The sequence below is a fragment of the Phyllostomus hastatus genome, unplaced genomic scaffold (assembly GCF_019186645.2).
Source record: "Phyllostomus hastatus isolate PE091 unplaced genomic scaffold, TTU_PhHast_1.1 phas_scaffold_46, whole genome shotgun sequence".
Lineage (NCBI taxonomy): Eukaryota > Metazoa > Chordata > Mammalia > Chiroptera > Phyllostomidae > Phyllostomus > Phyllostomus hastatus.
Genome location: NW_025334032.1, coordinates 29972463 through 29980343, shown reverse-complemented (window position 1 = coordinate 29980343; position 7881 = coordinate 29972463). Strand labels below are relative to the sequence as shown.

General features: G+C 42.3%; 1 non-coding gene across 1 annotated transcript; it reads right to left on the bottom strand.

Moving 5' to 3' along the window:
- Positions 1–7216: 7216 nt before the first annotated feature.
- LOC123807811 lies at positions 7217–7406 on the bottom strand. The gene has a single exon (XR_006783701.1). It is a non-coding gene; the product is annotated as a U2 spliceosomal RNA (small nuclear RNA).
- Positions 7407–7881: the final 475 nt, after the last annotated feature.

The window sequence follows — 7881 nt, the reverse complement described above, 5'->3', positions numbered from 1 at the left end:
TGGGTTTCTGAGGGCAGTGAAACTGAGGGAGATTTTGACATATTTATGAATTTATGAAATTATTTTGGCATATTACTAATTATTAACTACTGAACTCATAGTTCTACTTATCTAATTACAAAATGGGCAGAATAGTGAGGATTTTATTGTAATTTCTAGTATTTCTAATAATTTGACTCTACATTTAAACAAAACATACTTTTCAACTTCTGAATGACTAGACATTGACTAATACTATTAAATACCAAGATATTTTCTCTTGAAATGTAATTTTTGGTTTGTGGATAGTAAAAACTATTTTTGAATTTCTGAAACTGACAGGTACTAATTAGCCTAATTGTCCCAAATTTGAACGAGTCGGTTTTGGTAAGAGTACTCGTGACTCGAGTTAGAAAGCTGTACTGCTGTACACACAGTATCTGAAAAGGGAGAACGTCACAGAAGTACCTGTTTTTGAAAACTGGTATTAATTCATTTTTCAATGACTGGTGATCAACCCAGGGTTTGGTTGATCATGAAGTATAGCTTAGATCAGGGGTGTCAAACTCATTTTCACCGGGGCCACTTCAGCCTTGCAGTTGCCTTCCAAGGGCTGAGTGTAATTTCAGCTCCTTAACTGTTAAGGAGTAGTTACATTTATGCAGTCCTAAAATTACATTCGGCCTTTGGAAGGCAACCGCGAGGCTGATGTGGCCCCCGGTGAAAATGAGTTTGACACCCCCATCTTAGATAAAAGATCGGAAAGTACAAAGCTGCCTTTGAAATGCTGTGCTGGTTCGAAAACATTACCTCCGGACAAGCTCTGACGAGCCAATAAAGACAGCTGGTCCACACCGTCCAGGGAGTGTGCGAGGGCACCTGTGAGGGAGGTAGCTCCCAAGGGCTTGGTTAAAAACTACCCCCAGAGAATCAAACTAACTAAATCAACATGTAGTGAGAAGAGCCTCCTTGCTTCCCAGGGACACTATGGCTTTTAAGTCATATTATCAATAATTCATTTGAGGAAAAAGAATGTGAACTGAATTAGTCAATTTACCAAGCAAGGTTGGGAGGAAACAAAATATGACAGTGTCCGTACGGTGTTACCATGGAGCGGGGGTCACACTCTGCGCACAACGGAAGCACAAGAGACGTGCACACTTCGGTGACCAGAGAGACATGTTCTGTGCGTCAGGGAGGGTCAGTCTACCATGACTTGCTGTGGTTTGGCAAGAGCGTATCTTGAGACTTGTCACGTCTTACGGCTCCAGGTGCAAGTTCAACTGAACCTTCCTTCGATTGCTCATCCAGCAATTGCTTCGTCTTTGCTTCTCTTAAAGATCTTAAACTGCATGAGACAAAACAGTAGGGAAATCGTGAAAGAGTTGTTTGGTGTTCCCACTGAACTCAGTAAGAATGACCCAAAGGGGTCCTCTGCTGAGGCAGTGGGCCATTCTACCTGAAACTTCAAACTGGTTCTGGTATTATTACCAATTAACTGTGATGGGAAATTACGGTGGGTTTTTGTTGCTTGCACTTGTAAAAGGAATATAATTTCACATTCGACAATTTAGGGGTAGAAAGAAAGTACTTCTGGTTCCATGGCCCACCCTCAAGCACCAACACTTTTAATCATTTTGGTGGCTTATTCTTTGTGTGCAGTCCGACCGTTAATGAAGGTAAGTGAAGGTCTCTTTCAGATACTTTAATCTTCCAGCTTTATAATCCCCGGCGTAGGCCTGCTGTTTTATCACAGGAGCGCACCAGCACACAGGATAGTTTTTCCCCCGACTGGCTAGCAAATGGGTTCTTTCGGAGAATTTATTATCCTTAGTAATCTGACTCATATTAAGGCTACTTTAGGCTTCAGTATTTTATTAAACACAAACTAGGAACAGTTCCTTTCCTGCCTCCTTCAAAGGGATATATATTTTAATATTTTAGAGCATTTACCAGGAGGAGGCCCACTGATACTAATCAAATCCACATGGAGGCTCAGGCATTACACCCTCCCACAGAAGCATGGCTGGTCCTACCAGAGACCTAGAAAAGAGGTTCGTTCAGATCTTTTTGTTAGCATTTCTCTCAAAAGAATTTCAGTACTACCTTCGTGTGAATTTGAGTGCTACGCCTCTGAATTTAGACTCCTTTTTCTTTTTTTAAAGATTTTATTTATTTATTTTTAGAGAGGGAAAGGGAGGAAGAAAGAGAAGTAGAGAAATATCAATGTGTAGTTGCCTCTTGTACACCCGCTACCAGGACCTGGCCCACAACCCAGGCATGGGCCCTGACTGGGAATGGAACCCACGACCCTTTGGTTCACAGGCCAGCGCTCAATCCACTGAGCCACACCAGCCAGGGCTGTTCTGAGTGAATAATACGCCTGTAGCTCGAGGCCCACCCGATCTTCACAACCAGGAAGTAGGCCACTCCCTGATGGGTCAGTCATTTTTCCCCCTAATCGAGTTGTGTGCTTTCCAAAAGTCAGTCATTTGTTCCCAAACTTGTTTATGCAAGTCCTGCTTAGTAATTGCATAATTTAATTCAATGTTACTAACACCATACAAATGAGTGTGAAGAGAGTGGTAATCACTGTGAAAATGAATGCTTGGGGAAAGCGTGATAAAGACAGGTCTTCTTCCAGGGAAAAAGAAAGCTGTGGAATTAGGTGTGAGTAAAACAAACGTGGAAGTTTGGGTGGAGGAAAGTGTCAAAATCCAGAAGTCTGCCCCACAGTTTGCTGCACAAGTACCCTGAGTGCTCACCCCACTGCACCTGAAGTTAACGGTGCTGTTTGACATGCTAATGGATGTCTGGTGCAGACCCCACCAGTAGACCCCAGTTGAAGGAAAGGCTTTAGCGTGATACCAAAGAAAGGGTGAATGAATGGACTTGTGCATGTTTTAAAATGAAAATAAAGCTTTAAGGATATCTATTATAATTTTTAGATTCCCTGCTTTAACTGACCAACTACAGAATTTGACTATGTAAGGGAAGAGAGCTTCTTACAGTAGAATTCCAGGAGCTGCCAATCACAGGAAGGTGGGAGGAATGAATGGCCTGGAGCTCAACCCTTGCTAGTGGCTTGTGCACACTTGTAAATGAATAACCTCAAATGTTAAAGATGACACATAGAGCCCTGGCTAGTGAGGCTCAGTGGATTGAGTGCTGGCCTGCAAACCGAAGGTTCACCAGTTCAATCCCCAGTCAGGGCAATGCCTGGGTTGTGGGTCAGGTCCCCAGCTGGAGGTGTGTGAGAGGAAACTGATCGATGTATCTCTCACACATCAATGATTCCCTCTCTTTTTCCCTCCCTTCCCCTCTAAAACAAAGTACAATCTTAAAAAATGACACATAGAGTCCCTTCTCTCTGGATCAGATGTGCTTGATTTTGGAGGGGGCAGGGCAGGAGATCTGAGAGAACGTCGTCTTGTTATAAGCCAGAAAAAAAGATTCCACCAAAACTGGGGCAGTTGACAGAATATGGTTGAACTTATAAACCTTCCAGGAAAATAAGGTGATCAAACAAAGCCAACGCATAGAAAAGCCCAAGAATGGTTTGGGATAAACGTAAGAATTACATTCGGAATGGGTGTCTTCTGGTCCCTCCCCAGCAGGCATCTCCATATTTCTCCCGTTCCTTCTGCAGCATCTGCTTAACCAAATGGCCTTCCACTCTCTATTTCAGGCAAAGCCAACCCAGCGGGACCCCTTTGGATGTGATGCAAAGCCAAGAGGAAGGTTCATAAACCTTATTTCAGGGTACAAAGTATGCACACACCCAAACCAGCACACATTATGTATCAATGCACATGGTGGCAACTTTAACCAAATCAGAGCGGCTACCGTGTATATAACCTGTTACGTGGCCCTGTAGCTAGGTCAATGTCCCTAACTTACTACACTAAAATATCAACATGGCCGAGTGTGGTTTTGAACTCCAGATTTTCTAAACAGGCCTAAGAGGTGGTAGGGAAGAACACTGGTGGGTCATTTCTGGGATTTTCTCCAGGGGGTATAGAGGGGCCAGAGGACATGTTAGAATGTCAGGGCATATGTCACAGGTGAGGGGAGGCAGAGGTGGAGAGGGGGGCGACATGTTCATGTTCAAAGAGAAGTCTGGGAGAAGGAGAAAAAAACCTCACAAAACCCCAACACAACAGAACGAAATCAAGCCGAAGTCAGAGGAAAAAAGGGTTTTATACAATATAGTATCAAAACAGTAAAAGGAACACAGGAAATGCACAAACTGGTGGCAAGTTAAGTCCATAGTCTGTCGTGACAGGTCCTTCCAGCAGCGATCAGGTCTGCTGCCTCTCATCTGTGTCTCAAGGCTGTGTGCAGACGGGGTAACTTCAACACCGGCCTCTCACAGGAGGGCGGGCAGGCTTCGATCCCGGGCTTCCGGATCTGTCTGAGCCGTGTAGGCATCCCACTCCACATCCAGTTCTATGCATGAGTGTTCTCGGCACCACTGTCAAAATTCATGCAATACCCAGGACTGAATTACTGGGTCATATGGCAACTCTGTGTTTAACTTTTTGAGGAACTTTCAAACTATTTTCCAAAGTGGTTGTACCATTTTACATACTCACCAGCAATGAATGAGGATTCCAGTTTTTCCACAGCCTCACTGACACTTGTTAATGTGTTTTTGTATTAGCCATCCTGGTGGGTGTGAAGTGATATCTTGTGGTTTTGAGTTGCAATCCTCTGATGACTAATTATGTTGAGCATCTTTTCATGTGCTTATGAGTCACTTGTACATCTTCTTTGCAGAAACATCTATTCAAATCCTTTCCCCATGTTTCGTTGAGTTATTTGCCTACTTACTGTTTAGTTGTAAGAGTTAGTTATACATTCTGCATACTAGATCCTTAATCTTACATAGGACTTTCAGTTTCTCCCATTTGGGGGGTTGTCTTTATTTTCCTGATATGTGTTCGATTATGAGTTCAACTGTGTCCCCTAAAAAGACATGTTGGAGTCCCAACTCCTGGTATCTCAGAACGTGACCTCATTTGGAGACAAGGTCTTTACACAGGGCATAAAGTTAAACTGAGGCCATAAGACCGGTGTCCGATATGACTGGTGTCCTTATAAAAAGGAGAAATTTGAACACAGACATGCATTGAAGGAAGAGACCCAGGGAGAAGACAGCCACTTACAAGCTAAGGAATGAGACCCAGAACAGACCAGACCCTCTCCTCACATCCTTCAGATGGAACCGACCCAGCTGAAACCTTGACATCCGACTTTCAGTCTCCAGAACTACGTATGACACAACACATTTTTGTTGTCTGAGCCACACCATTTGCGGTACTTTGTTGCAGCCGCCCTAGCAAACTAATACAATATCCTTTGAAACACGGAAGCTTTTAATTTTAATGAAGTCCGATGTGTATATTTCTTTTCTTTTGCTGTTTGTGCTCTTGATGTCATAACTAAGAAACCATTACCTAATTCCAGGTCACAAAGATTTACGTTTCCGTCTAAGGCCTTGGCACCCCTGTCAAAAGTCAATTGACCACAGATGCATGAGTTTGTTTCTGGACGCTCGATTCCATCCCATCAATCTCTGCGTTTATCCGTATGTCAGCACCACACTGTCTCGGATTACTGCAGCTTTGTAGGAAAACTTGAAATTGAGAAACGTTACTCATCTACATTTGTTCCAAACTACATTTTGATGGAGGCAATAAAATATATGAGTCTGGGGCTTGGAGGAAAATTTTCTGTCCCTGAGCTTGGTTTCTGGGACTTGTCTATTAGCATCAACATCATCTTTGATAAGCATATCACAGTGCATTTATTAGTATTCTGGCTTTCTGCTTCATTATAAACTCAATTTCTCTATCTTCCTATATTAATATATTTCTACAGCTTGAAAACTTCTATGTTGGTTAAAGTCAAAGGAGCCAGAAAGGTTTCTAGAAGAATCCTTACTTAAATCATCTTGGATTTATAAAATAAAACAGACACTTATACAGACAGAAAGTAGATTAATGGTGGACAGGTGATGAGGAGAAGGGGCAATTAAGAAGTACAGGGTTTCCTTTGGGGGAAAAGGGAATATTCTGAAATTAAATCGGGATGATGGTTGCACAACATTGTGAATTTACTAAAAATCACTGAATTGTACATTCTAAATGTTTAAAATAATGAATTTTGTTACATGAAATTTATCTCAGGGCAAGAAAATTTCTACATCAGAATTTTCAAAGAATGATGAGACCTCCTCCATGTATGAAACTCAAGGACAAAGCTGAATGTATTGCTTGCTTTAATGGGGGAGAACTCTGCTGGTCAGGCGTGGTCTCCAAGAACGGAACAGACTGCTGACGTCGTGTAGGATTTTTGAGAAGTGTGGAATTCACGGGCTGGAGGCCTTGCAGAGCTCAGAGTGCGTCGACATCATCCGCAGCAGTGTGGTTGCTCGGGTGAGAAGCATTGATTGGCTGGCACTCAGAGGCATTTTTGTTGGAGCGGGTCCATTCTTACTGGCGGATTTTCACAAGCAAGAGCCAGCCGGCGCTGACTGGCAGGTGCGCAAAAGCATGTTTGCTTCAGCTAGTTGTCACCAATAGATTGAACAGACTTAAATTCAGTTTCGGTGGCTCCTTGTTTCCATTACTACAGAACAAACAGTGTTTTTCTAAGTTTGCAAGATCCTTTTTATTCTAATACCAACCTCTTCCATTTCTATAACCTCTTCTAATCTCTCCCTGGGGATCTGATCAGCTAGAGGGGAAGGGCAAGAATTTCCTTTCACTACCTGCTCTGTGCTTCTTTGTTCCTGTGTTTACTCAACAAAGTGTGTTATGTGATGCAGGGGAGAATAACACAGTCCTTCTGTCCGAGGCCCTACAGTCTAGGAGGGAGCCCAGCTACACACTTAATTTCACACTCAGTGTGAAGGGGTACCCAGGGAACCCCAAAGAGGCCACTCACTCTCTGTCGGTTCAAAGAGGAGGAAAGCCTTGAATGGACCTTGACCCTGACCCAACCCTGGCCCTTAGTCTCTGAGTGTAAGTATGCAGGACAAGCCAAGAGAAAAGACGTTTCTAGAGAAGCAACTTAACAATATATTGCGACTAATTTTCTATGTCAATTCATTTAGATAATAAATTAATACTTACTGGTTACTTACCTGTGCCAGGCATTTTGCTAAATGTTTTTTTTGTTTCTTTTAGTTTTGTTTTGGGTTTTTTGTTTTGTTTTGTTTTTTGTTTGTTTGTTTTGGTGCACCGTTCTAGGAAGTACTGCAATACTGGGTCGATGCGCAGAGTAATGGAGCAAGCTCCTATTCTATCTCCCAGTTCCAAAAATTCATTTAATATAATGCCCTGGGATAGAGGACATATCAGATATTAAACTGGTAAGAACAGATACTATACTTGATCTTACCCAAAAGGATAAGAAACAATTCTGCTAAGTGCTTTAAATGGCTTATCTTAACTAAAACCTCACTAAAACCTTAGGATTAGTATGCTATTATTGACCTCATTTGCCAATGAGGAAATTTAGCCTCCTCAAAGGACTAAATAATTTGCCCAAGGTTATATGGTGAGTAATAGAGACTGGATTCAAATACAAGCAGTCTGACTTTGATAGCTACTTGGGCCCTTTAAGAAATTACAAGTTTAGCCCTGGCTGGTGTGGCTCAGTAGTTTGAGCACTGGCCTGTGAACCGAAGGGTCACTGGTTCGATTCCCAGTCAGGGCACATACCTGGCTTGCAGGCCATGTCCCCGGCTGGGGGCATGGAAGAGGCAACTACCCATTGATGTTTCTCTCCCTTTCTATCTCTCTCCCTAAAAAATAAATAAATTAAATCTTTAAAAAAATAAAATAAAAGGTATTTTAATATATTTTAAAAGTATTTTGATAATATATATATTCC